The sequence below is a fragment of the Struthio camelus genome, chromosome Z, assembly GCF_040807025.1.
Source record: "Struthio camelus isolate bStrCam1 chromosome Z, bStrCam1.hap1, whole genome shotgun sequence".
Taxonomy (NCBI): domain Eukaryota; kingdom Metazoa; phylum Chordata; class Aves; order Struthioniformes; family Struthionidae; genus Struthio; species Struthio camelus.
The window spans coordinates 1,730,319-1,741,862 of NC_090982.1; positions in this window are offsets into that span (position 1 = coordinate 1,730,319).

Sequence of the window (11,544 nt, forward strand, 5' to 3'; positions counted from 1 at the left end):
CCTGAGGGACAAAGTCATGTTAGGTGAAAATGCTTAGCTGGAGGGTTAACAAGGCGGCAATGGCATGGTATTGAAACTGCACTGCTAACCCAATTCACAGAAGAAACTTAAGAGCCCATGTCAGGACTCAGACTAGGGCCCTGCGTATAACCAAAGTTAGAGAGTGTCACTCAACACTTTGAACCAAGCAGTTCTAGGGACTAGGGGAACCAGCTTGGCTCTGCGGTCCGGGCTGTGGCCCTCGAGGCAGCTACATGGAACCCAAGTCTAGAAATGTTGGTCACAGTAAATAAGTGTCCCACACTATTTTTAAGTGAAACAAGAGAGCAAGTTGCAGCGTAGCTATGAACATAAAGTGCCTGTAAAGAAATGAGCTGTTTCAGTAGTAGGTATTAACCTTAAAGAAGATTTTAAACATAGCGCCACCGTTGCCCATAAGAACTAGAATCAACCATGCTCGCAGCTGAAATAACAATTTTACAATATATGGATGGTAGTCTCATCAGAGGACCAGATGAGGCCATGGTTGCCGAACTAAGAATGCTATTGTCCAGTATTTACAAGAAGTAAATATTAGCACTGCTGGCTCAAAATGGCGAGGACTACATCAGGAGGTTACATGTTAGGCACCCCATGGATAGGAGGACAGAAAACTCTGCCAGAATCTCTCTTGGCAGAGGAACAAAATGTTCCAGCACCTTCTGATAAAAGAGAACTGCGAGCCTTATTAGGACCTTTTGAGTTTTGGAGGTCACATACTGTGAAGCATTGACTGCTTTAACAGAAGAAATGCTTGCTTACTGGTGTGTGGGACCTGTCCACCCTACACGCCCATTTACACTAGAGAGAGGCATAGGTGAGGATTATGGCAACAAGATGTGCAAGGTAAAAAGGCCCTACTGCCTTTGGCCCTAAATCGTGGCAAGGCTCAGCTCTCAAGGGAACCACACTGCCTTTGAGAAAGTGGTGTTAGCAGCATCTGAAGGGCTGCTCGCTACTGAGCACTACCGAGCCGTTAACACAAGAAAGGGAAATAAGGGGATGAGTGCCTATTCCTCTTTCAAAGGCAATTCTAACTGGTAAGCTGCTGCTCCGAGAGGTAGCACGGAAGACTGTGGTGCTGCAGTGGGCTTTGCATGTACGTTACCAGGTGCCAAGCAATGGGATAGGTACAAGAAAGAAATTATTAGAGAACGTAGAGCAAACTGGAATGCCTGTGGAGTACACCCAGCCGCCTTTCTTCCCGATAACTGATGGCCCGCCCTGGGACGGCAAGACAGAAGCAGGGGTATGGGTCACAAACAGAGGTGCTGAGCAGCGGGAGAAAGAGGGCAGAGGCAAAGCTGCAGCTCTAGCAGTGGAGACCAGAGAAGCTTTCCCAGAGGACTCGGATGGCTCGGCCCAGCCGGCAGAGCTGAGAGCGGTGGAAATGGCCGTGGAGCAAGGAGCCCCTTCTGTCATACGCTGTACAGGCTGGCTCCACCCAGTGGCTAGAGAATCGGCTGAAAAAGAATCGGCAAGTAAATGGTAGCAGTGTATGGGGAAAGCCACGCTGGGAAAAGATTTACCATATAGCTCAATCTAAGAACATATCCATAGGTCATATATCCGCCCACCAAAACCTGAGAAATCCTGAGGTAAAGTGGAATCACATGGCTGATCATTTGTGTAGAATAAATGCATTACAAAATTGTGAGGCAGAATGCCGAGGTCAGTGTTTACATGCATGGCAGGACATCCTGGGAGTTAGGTTTTATATCAAGAGATCCCAAGGAGAGGAGGACCTGTGACAAAAGTGCTGGCAAAACAACGTGTAGACTCATGCCATTTTGGTCAAACAATGGTACAGTACATGTCAGAAGGACAGCAGTTTGGCAGAGGTGTCTCAGAGGTGGTAAGCTGCTGGGGGAAATTTGGCAAGTAGGTTACATTCACCTGCTAAAGTGAGCACCTGCAGGCTGGGAATACATCCTTAAAGGAGCAGGAATAATTAGCGGTAGAGGGAATGTGCACCGCACCTGAGCTGCAACTGGACTAGCAAGTGCTGGTGGTTTGCTACTTTTCCCTTGTCCAGAGAAGTGCAACTGGATAATGGATCATGTTTTAAGAATAAAGAAGTGCAAACCTGGGGTGCTTCAAAGGGAGTACAATGGACTTTCCACCTGCTAGAGCAACATCAAAGTAATGGGATAGTAGAAAGAAGTAATCGGCTACTGAAACCACAGCTACACAAGAGGGAACCTTTTGAAAAATGGAAAGGATTTGAAAAGTAGAAGAAAGGAGAGGGAAAAGCAGGCATGTGCTGGCTGTTAGGAAGTTGTTTGCAAGCAGTAGTGGAACCGTTAGATAGAAGAGACATGTAGGACTAACATGCTAGAATGAGAAAAAGAAACAGCTCTAGAAGGTGATGTGATGTATAAAAGGAGAAGTACACAGCTAGAAAATCAGAATAGGGTCTTTTGAGTCCAAATTACAGCCCCTTGTCACAGCTGATGCCCACATTCCTAGGGATCGCTTTCTGTGCTCCACTCCAGCAGGCCCTGTGTAAGTAAGGGCTGCTCTGTATGCCTTGGATGTGGATGAACGGTCAGGAGAGCTCTGGCTTGATCCTAATTCTCTCCATCCTCCTCACAATAATGATTCAGAGGCCCCTGGAAAAGGACCTCATGTGAAAGTGGTTGCTGCCTTGATAAAAACAGGGCAAACACCAGATGCATCCCCTCCTAAGGGGCAAATCAGGTTGCCCTCACCAGGGATGAGACTCAAAGTTTAGCATTAACGCTGGGGATGCTCCTGCAAAGCCCAGCACCACGACAAGCTGACCCGCTTGTTCATCTTGATAGGATCTTTCTGCACTCCATGCTCTCTCCCCTTTGGAATGAGAATACCTGTCGCTGTCTTGTTCTGATCTTCCTCTGCTTTGGGATCTGTAATGAGGATATTTTCCTGAGCTTCTGCCATAGTGAGGGCTGTTTCCTTCATTATGGGAAGATCCGCACCTGCTTCCATTGCAGTACTCCTGCTTAGGGCGATTTTGCTTATTTGTTTCCACCCTGCGAGAGCACCTCCTCTTGTGAGGAAGACCATGTGTTTTGCTTCCGCTGAGCTTCTCTGACTCGTCAAGTCAGAGTGTTCTCCCTTGCTTCAGCAGTGCTTTTTGCAAGGTTCTTGAGAGTCGTGTCTTTTTTTCTTGTATTTTTCCAATTCGCTTATGGTCTTCACACTCTTTATTCATCAGTCCCTCAGCTTCTCTGACAAACTGACTCCCCAGCGCTTCCTCCAGCTTTGTAATAGAAACGTCAGTTACAGGTGGGTGGTCTGTACAGTTACTAGGAATGTCCTTTGTATCTTGGCATTTATCTGTACTGTCCAGAGACGCAGGACTGGAACTGCATTCTCTGTCAGACTTTGCAGAGGAAGTTTTTCCTCTTTTCTCTTCAGTCTCAGGAGCCCCTTTGATGGACAAAGGGTTTTTCCTCTTGAAACGAGTTCAGCTTCTTCTGGGTTCCAGGTCCTTTTGCTTTCGTGGCTTGCCTTGGTCCTCTCTGTCTTCAGACAATGCGGAAGCATTTCACCCTCAGTGCCCAAGGATCTTTTCCTGGCCCTGCACTGACTGTAGATGCTGAGATCTGCATTATCAGCTTTTGTTGTAAGGCTTGCAGCAGCTTCTTCTGTGCTGGGAATGGTTTCAGTACCTGACTGAATAAAAGGATGCTCAACCTTGCAGCTCAAGTCTGTAGGCACTTTCCTGGATTCTTCACAGGAAATAGTGCTCCCAGCCATTCCAGAAGAGCGTCACTCTCCAAAGACGTGGTAGGTCCTGTGTCACTGCACAGAAGAAGAATGCATTTCTCCCTTCTGCCAAAAAAGGTCAAATAATCCAAAAGCTGAATGCCCAGAGAGAAATCGTTTTCCCTCTCTCTCCCAAATGCAAGGGAAGGCAGGTGGTAGGAATTTACAGTCACATGTGCATCCTTAGGAGTGAAAAAAAGGAAAGAGGAATCAGAAGGTGTAGCAAATGTGACAAAACAGAACGCCATTCTATGTAGACGTCCCAGCTCTCTCCGCCTTTCCGCAGATGGGAGTTGCTCCAGGCCCTTCATCATCTTGGTAGTCCTTCACTGAACTTGCTCCAGTAGCTCCATGTCTCTCTTGTACTGGGAGCCCAGCACTGGGCACAGTACTTCAGGTGTGGCCTCAGCAGTGCTGAGTAGAGGGGAGGGATCCCCTCCCTTGACCTACTGGAAATACTCTTCCTAATGCAACCCAGGATGCCATTGGCCGCCTTTGCCACAAAGGCTCATTGCTGGCTCATGGTCCACTTGCTTTCCACCAGGACTCCCAGGTCCGTTCTGTGCAGAGCTGCTTTCCAGCAGGTCAGCTCCCAACCTGTACTGGGGCCTGGGGTTATTCCTTCCCATGTGCAGGACTCTGCACTTCCCTTTATTGAACGTTAGGAGGTTCCTCCTCTGTGAACTCTGCCCCTTCATCCAGATCACTGAGGAATAAGCTGAACAGGATGGGACCCAAGACTGAGCCCTGGGGGACACCACTAGCTACAGGCCTCCAACTAGGCTTTGCACCATTGATCACAACCCTCGGAGCTCTGCCATTCAGCCACTTCTCCATCCACTTCACTGTCCACTCATCTAGCCCGCACTTCCTCATCAGCTGGTCTATGAGGATGTTAGGGGGGACAGTGTCAAAAGCTTTGTGAAGGCCAGGGAGAAAACAGCCACTGCTCTCCCCTCATCTACCCAGCCAGTCAGTCATCGGAGAAGGCTACCAGGTTGGTTAAGCATGATTTCCCTTTACTGAAGCCATGCTGACTACTCCTCATCACCTTCTGGTCCTTCATATGCTTACAGATGGCCTCCAGGGCGAGCTGTTCCATCACCTCTGCAAGGACTGAGGGGAGGCTGACTGGCCTGTAGTTCCCTGGGTCCTCCTTGTGGCCCTTTTTTGAAGGCTGGAGTGATATTTGCTTTCTTCCGGTCCTCAGGCACTTCTCCTCATGGCCATGACCTTTCCCAGATGATGGAGGGTGGCCTTGCAATGACATCTGCCAGCTCCCTCTGCACTTGCGGGTGCATCCCATCAGGGCCCATGGACTCGTGTATGTCCAGTTTGCTAAAGTGATCCCTAACCGGATCCTCCTCCAACAAGGGAAAGTCTTCCTTTCTCCAGACTTTCTCCCTAGTCTCTGGGGCCTGGGATTCCTGTGGGCCAGTCTGAGCAGTAAAGACTGAGGGGAAGAAGGCATTCAGTATCTCTGCCTGTTGTCTATCCTCTGTCACCAGGGCCCCTGCCCCATTCAGCAGTGGGCCCACATTTTCCACAGTCTTCCTTTTGTTACTGATGTATTTAAAGAAGCCCTTCTGCTGTCCTTGACATCCTTCTCCAGATTAAACTCCAAATGGGCTTTGGCCATCCTAGCCCTATCCCTGCATACTTGGACAACATCCCTGTATTCCTCCCAGAAGACTCATCCCTACTTCCACCTTCTGTACGCTACCTTCTTCTCTTTGAGTTTTGCCAGGACCTCCTTGTTCATCTGTACAGGTCTCCTGCTCCCTCTGCTTGACTTCTTACTCAGAGGGATGCACTGTTCTTGAGCTTGGAGGAGGTGAGCTTTCTTGGGTCCCTCTTCCTTCTAGGGCCCAATGCCATGGGATTCTTCCAAGCAGGTCCGTGAAGAGGCCAAGTTTGCTCTCCTGAAGTCCAGGGTTGCGATCCTACTTTTTGCCCTGCTCCCTCCCCTTAGGATCCTCCATCCACTATCTTGTGATCACTGCAGCCAAGGCTGCCCTTAACCTTCACCTCTCCAACCAGCCCTTCCTTATGTGCAATTACAAGATCCAGCAGTGTGCCTCTCCTTGTTGGCTCCTCTTTCACCTGTGTCAGGAAGTTATCATCCGTGCTCTCCAGGAAGCTGCTGGATTGCTTGTGCCTTGCTGTGTTGTCCCTGCAGGAGATATCGGGGTGGTTCAAGTCCCCCATGAGGATCAGGGCCTGTGAACGTGAGGCTACTTCCAGCGGGGTGTAGAAGGCCTCGTCTACTTCTTCTGGCTGATTAGGTGGCCTGTAGGAAACACCCACAGCACTATCACCCGTGTTAATCTGACCCTTCATCCTTACCCACAAGCTCTCGGCCAGCCCATCATTCACCCCCAGGCAGAGCTTCATTCGTTCCAGCTGCTCTCTTGCATGAGGAGCCACTACCCCTCCTTGCCTTGCTGGCCTGTCCTTCCTAAAGAGCCTGTAGCCATCCACGGCAGCATTCCAGTCATGGGGGCTATCCTACCACATCTCTGTAATTGCAATGAGCTCATAGCCCTGCAACTGCACACAGATCTCTAGTTCCTCCTATGTATTCCCTATGCTGTGAGCATTGGTGTCAAGGCACTTCAGAGAGATATCCGAGCCTGCTGATTTCCCAGAAGGGGTGCAAGAGGTTTCCCCATAGTCTTGTCTTGTAGGCACTTCCTCGCCTGCCTGCAAATGCTTGAGGCATCACCACTTGAGCCCTGTTTTGCTGACTGCGTGTTCCCTCTAACTCTTCCCTTCCCCCATCTTTCCTAGTTCAAAGCCCTCCTGAGCAGGTTGGCCAGCCTATTGGCAAAGATGCACGTGCCCCGTTTAGCGAGGCGGATCCCATCTCTCCCAAGCAGATGTTGACCTTCAGACAGGGTCCCGTGGTCCTAGAAACCAAAATCCTGTTGCTGACACCAGCTGCGCAGCCAGTTGTTTACTTGCCGTATCCATCTGCTCCTCCTCCTCCCATGCTTCCCCCTCACCAGCAGGATCAAGGAGCAAACCACTTGCGCCCCCACAGTCCTGACCACCACCCCCAGAACTCTGTAATCATGTTTGATGCTTTCCAAGTTGCCCTTGGCAACTTAACTTCAATGCCCACTTAGAAGAGCATCAGGGGGTAGTAGACAGAGGGGTGGAAAAGCTTGGGCAGTCTCTCCACGACATCCCAGAACCGAGACCCCAGCAAGCAGCAAACCTCTTTGGACAAGAGGTCAGATCGGCACAGGTGCCTCTGTCCCTCGCAGCAGGGAGTCACCCCCTACAATCACTCGCTGCTTTCTCTGGGAGCTTCTGCATGGCACAGGGTCTACCAGCTCAGATGCTTCACAGGAAGTCATGGCCAGCTCCTCCTCAGCTTGGAGGGCAGTGAATCTGTTCATCAGCTGCAAGTCTTCAGGAGGAGCAGGAGCCTTTCTCCTCAGACGAGAAGTCACCAGTTCCCTGCCTTCATCTTCTTTGGAGTTATCACTTACCGTTCCATAAGGCGCAGAGCCCACCTACGTCTCCACTGAGCGCTGAGACTCTTGAAGCCATAGCATCTCTGAGAATACCCCATCTATCTCTCACGCCTCCTCTTGGATGCTGCGCAGCTTCCTGCCTTCCTCCTGTAACTCCTTGACCTGGCAACGCGACACGTCAACAACAGCTCACCTTCAGCAGAAAAGTTGACTGTCAGCTCCAGCCTCAAAGAGAGACCCCCAGCGCTCCCTGCAGCCTGAGACTTGCGGAGCTGCATCTGCCCTCAGAAGGTCTATCTGGGTGGAGGCCTCCAACATGGCAAACGCAGCAGCTCCAACGCCTATGGGAGAACGCACTCTGTGGCACTGACTGAAAGGGTGCTTGATCCACCTAATCAAGAGTCAGCTGGAACAAAGGCCCCAACTCCCTCTGATCAGGGGCAACAAACAGAGCTCGTTAGCAGCAGCTACCCCTAGCTAGAGTTTCCCAGCAGAAGTTAATGCCTCCTGTGGCTGTCCTTCCCTAGCTCTCCTTACCTGTCAGCATCAAGCACCCCCTAGTCCCTCAGAGGGTCCCCAGAAAGCCCCTACAACCTCCAAAAAAGTTCTCAGAAGACCTAAGTAGAGCCCAATCACTGCTGTACAAATGGCTGCATCTGTTGGCTGCCTCTTGTTAGGTGCGCTCTGGGAGGTGCACTCTAGGCCTGACGGAAACCTCAGTGGATAGTGACACCAACAGAAAGCTCCCTCCGCTTCGGTGGGCAGTTTGGTTGTTCAGCTACGGACAGAAGCCCAGGAGCAGCTGGATGAGGAGCTGCCGGGGGAAATGGCACCTAGAGAGTCCCCTGCCACCAGAGCCACCTGCCACGCTGCGACACCGACGCTGTGCCGGAGGCCGCACTGCTCAGCCCTGAGAGCTGGGCTCCCAGCCCCATCTCTGCCAAGGCACCGCATGGCCTCCTCAGAGCCCTCACGGCAGGGCTTCTCTCTCTGACTCTCCCCACACCCTCCGACCAGTCCTTGCCTGCAGGCTCGGTCTTCACCCTCACTGACTTTGTGCGTGCTGTCCTGAGGGAGCTCTCTTGCCTGCAGGCTGCGGCGCCTCCACTGCAAGGAGTGCCTGTGTCCAGCCAGCAATGCCAGTATTCCCAGTGCGGTGCTGTCGCTCCGTGGGCAAAGCTGTGGGCCAAGGTGGGCTCACAGCTCCTGCTGCAGCTGAGAGTGCAGAATGTGTGCACGCCTGCCTCTGCTCCGTCCTGCAGGAGAGCAAGGGTGGGTGCTTGGCTTTGAATTCTGGACTGCTCGAGGGCCGACACAGCGGGAAGCCCTCAGCCCAGGGATCGCCTGGGGCTGCACCTCCTCGCCAGCCCAGCAAGATGCCGCATGCCCGGAGGCCAAGCCATGCTGCAGGCAGCGCAGCCCGGGCTCTGCCCCGGGCCCTGCCCGACGCTGAGAGGCGCGTGCCGTGCACCCTCGCTCGGCGCCCGGCGCCTCCTCTCCTGCGTGCGCCCGACTACCAGACGCTCGAGCTGGGCGGGCAGCGCAGGAGGAAGGCGGCTCCGCAGGACGGGTGAGTGCCGTGGCTGCGCGCGCGACCCTGCCGCTGCCCTCCCTCAGCCGCCCGGCCCTCTGCCCACGGCTGCCCACGGCTGCTCGGCCACTGGGGGCTCCCTGCAGCGGCCTGCAGCCGCCGGCAACAGCTGCCTTGGTTGGAGCTTGGGCACTGGGTGCCACTGGGCAACATCCTCAGCCTTGCTGGGCAACCGCCGAGGGAGCCGGCCGGGCCCAGCTGCGCTGGCCCCGCACTGCCCCGCGCGGCCCCCAGCAAAGCCCCTTGCTGCTCGCTCGCTCCCTTGCTCCAGCGCCAGCTGCACCCCCCCAGCAGCACGCGCCCGCCCCGCTGGGGCCAGCTTTGCAGCCAGCAGGCAGCAAGGCGCCAGCCCTGGCTCCCACTGCCGCTCTGCGGCTCGCTGGCTGCCTCGCCCTGCGCTGTGCCCAGGGCAGCCCTCAGCAAGGCGGCCGCCGGGCGCCTGCAGGACCTCATGGTGCTCTCTGCTCTCTCGCAGCCCTGACACCTTCTCCCGCATCTTCCACCGGGAGAGAGTGCCGCGCAACGTCCTCGGGGCCGAAACGCGCACCCCAGCCGCCAGAGAGGCTCCCTGAGCTGCCAGAGAGGCTCCCCGAGCCGCCAGAGAGGCTCCCCGAGCTGCACAACAGCCCCCATCCCCGCCACATCCGCAGGATCGCCGCCATCGTGCAGGGGCTCGCACAGCCCGTTTTCCTGGTGCGCACCGAAGGCACCGAGGCAGAGCAGGTAGGAAGTGCTGCCTCCCTTGCCCACGGACAAGCAAGGGCCACGGGCACCAAGAGCGCTGTGCACGCCAGGCAGGGCCAGCAGAAGCAGTGGGCACGCAAGGGCTCCCCCGGCCAAGGGCAGGGGCTAGGGTGTCTGCCCTAGGGCAGCCCACAGCAGCGCAGCACAGCCTGGCGAAGCTCAGCACAGCAGCACCTTTCAACAGAGTCCCTTCTCCTTGGCAGGCTCGCTGGTGGGAGTGGGCAGGCAGCCCAAGTCCCGTGGAGTGCTTCAGGAGGCCAGCCTGTAAGTTGTGTCCACCCCCAGAGCCTTCACGCAACCGCCATCCGCCTTGGGGAAGCCATGCTGTTGGTGGAGCCGAGCCCCTCGGCCATGGAGCCCCAGCTGCATGCTCTTCCCAGCTGCCCGTGCACAGGCCACCCCCTCCCTGCATGCCACCAGCACATCAAGGCCCTTCAGCTCTGGCTGGCTTCTGGCTTCCCACAGCTGCCAAGGTACTCAGTGCCATCCATGTTTTGTTCATCCTTATTGCGCTTCCCCAACCAATACTGCAGCTAAACCTTCTGTACAGCCTGTTATCCCCAGTCAGTGCCTGGAGACTGTGTGCAGGGCACAGCAGGGGAGCTCCAGGATCCCCAGGCATTCAGCGACTGAGAGCCCAGGCTAGGCACAGGGCACAGCGCTGACACTCCCAAACCCAGTCCTGCAACAACCGTATCCTCCTCCTGCCCCAGTTATCATGCACATCTGAGGCCTTGCAGCACTGTGGCTGCAGGAATCCTCTTTCTGTATTTTACACAGAAACTCTTGCTCTAACACCTTCACTCTCTCCACCATTTTCACTCTGACTTCACTCTGCCTCCTCCAGCTTCTCGGTGGTCCCATCTGCCCTGCAGCAGAACTAAATGCTGTGCAGAGCCTGCAGAGCTCTCAGGCGGAGAGAAGGCTGTTGTCCCGAGGGAGCTGGGACATCCAGGGTGCTGCGGTGGCTATGAGGAGGAAAGACGTAGGTGAGTGGAGACGGAAGTGCAGAGCAAACCACTGTCTCTGGCCCTTCCTCAGGAATGCTCGTGTTGCCAGATGCTGGGATGGGCTGGCCGCGAGCCTTGCCTTGGATGCTGCTGTTTCTGAGGCCAATGTGACTGTAGCTGGATCACAATAGTGGGGCCCAGTTCCCTGGGTGGGCAGCAAGGCACTCTGACTCAGGGAGGTTCAGCTTCACCATGAGCAGGAAGGCCTTGGTTCAGCTGCACTGATGATGGGTTTGTGTCGAGCTTTGCTGTGTCTGCGGAGGGTGAGTCCTTGGAAGCAGGTGGACCCGGCGAGGGGAGAGCAAAGAAACCCATCCATGTGGCACTGGCTCGTGCTGTTGGGGAGAGTGGTGCCGCGGGACAAACAAAAGGGAAAGCGGGCCAGGGCTGGGGCAGGCTGCCAGGGGCCCTGAGTGCCCAGGGCATGGCGCCTCCTCTGCTTGCAAGGCTGTTTCAGGGCCAGGCAGTCCCTCCTGCCCTGTGGGGCTGCAGCACGAGGACATGGCAGCGGGGCTGGCTTGTTTGTGAGATGGGGATGTCTGCCGGAGCCAGGCCCTGCCCTCATTACTCTGCATCCATACCCCAGGCCAGACCCCCTGCAGCACAGAGGAGCGGTCAGCCCCCAGCTTCAGGGTTGGCTACAGATGCCTTTGGTGGGCAGAAGCAGAGGGGTCCCTGCCACACCTCAGGCAGCAGACAGAGACCACCCAGTCCTTGTGGGACGCTCATCTCAAGGGTCTCCAACTAGCAGTCCTCCTTCCGGGCCTGGAACATGAGGAAGGTCACCACTGCAAACAAGAGGCAGAGCCATGGTTTCCCTGATCAGTGCTAGCTGCATGCTGATGCACTACCTTTGCCCAGGGCAATGCTGGCACCTGAGTGTGGGTACTAAACTTGGAGGGTCCAAAGAAGCAAGCAGAAAAGG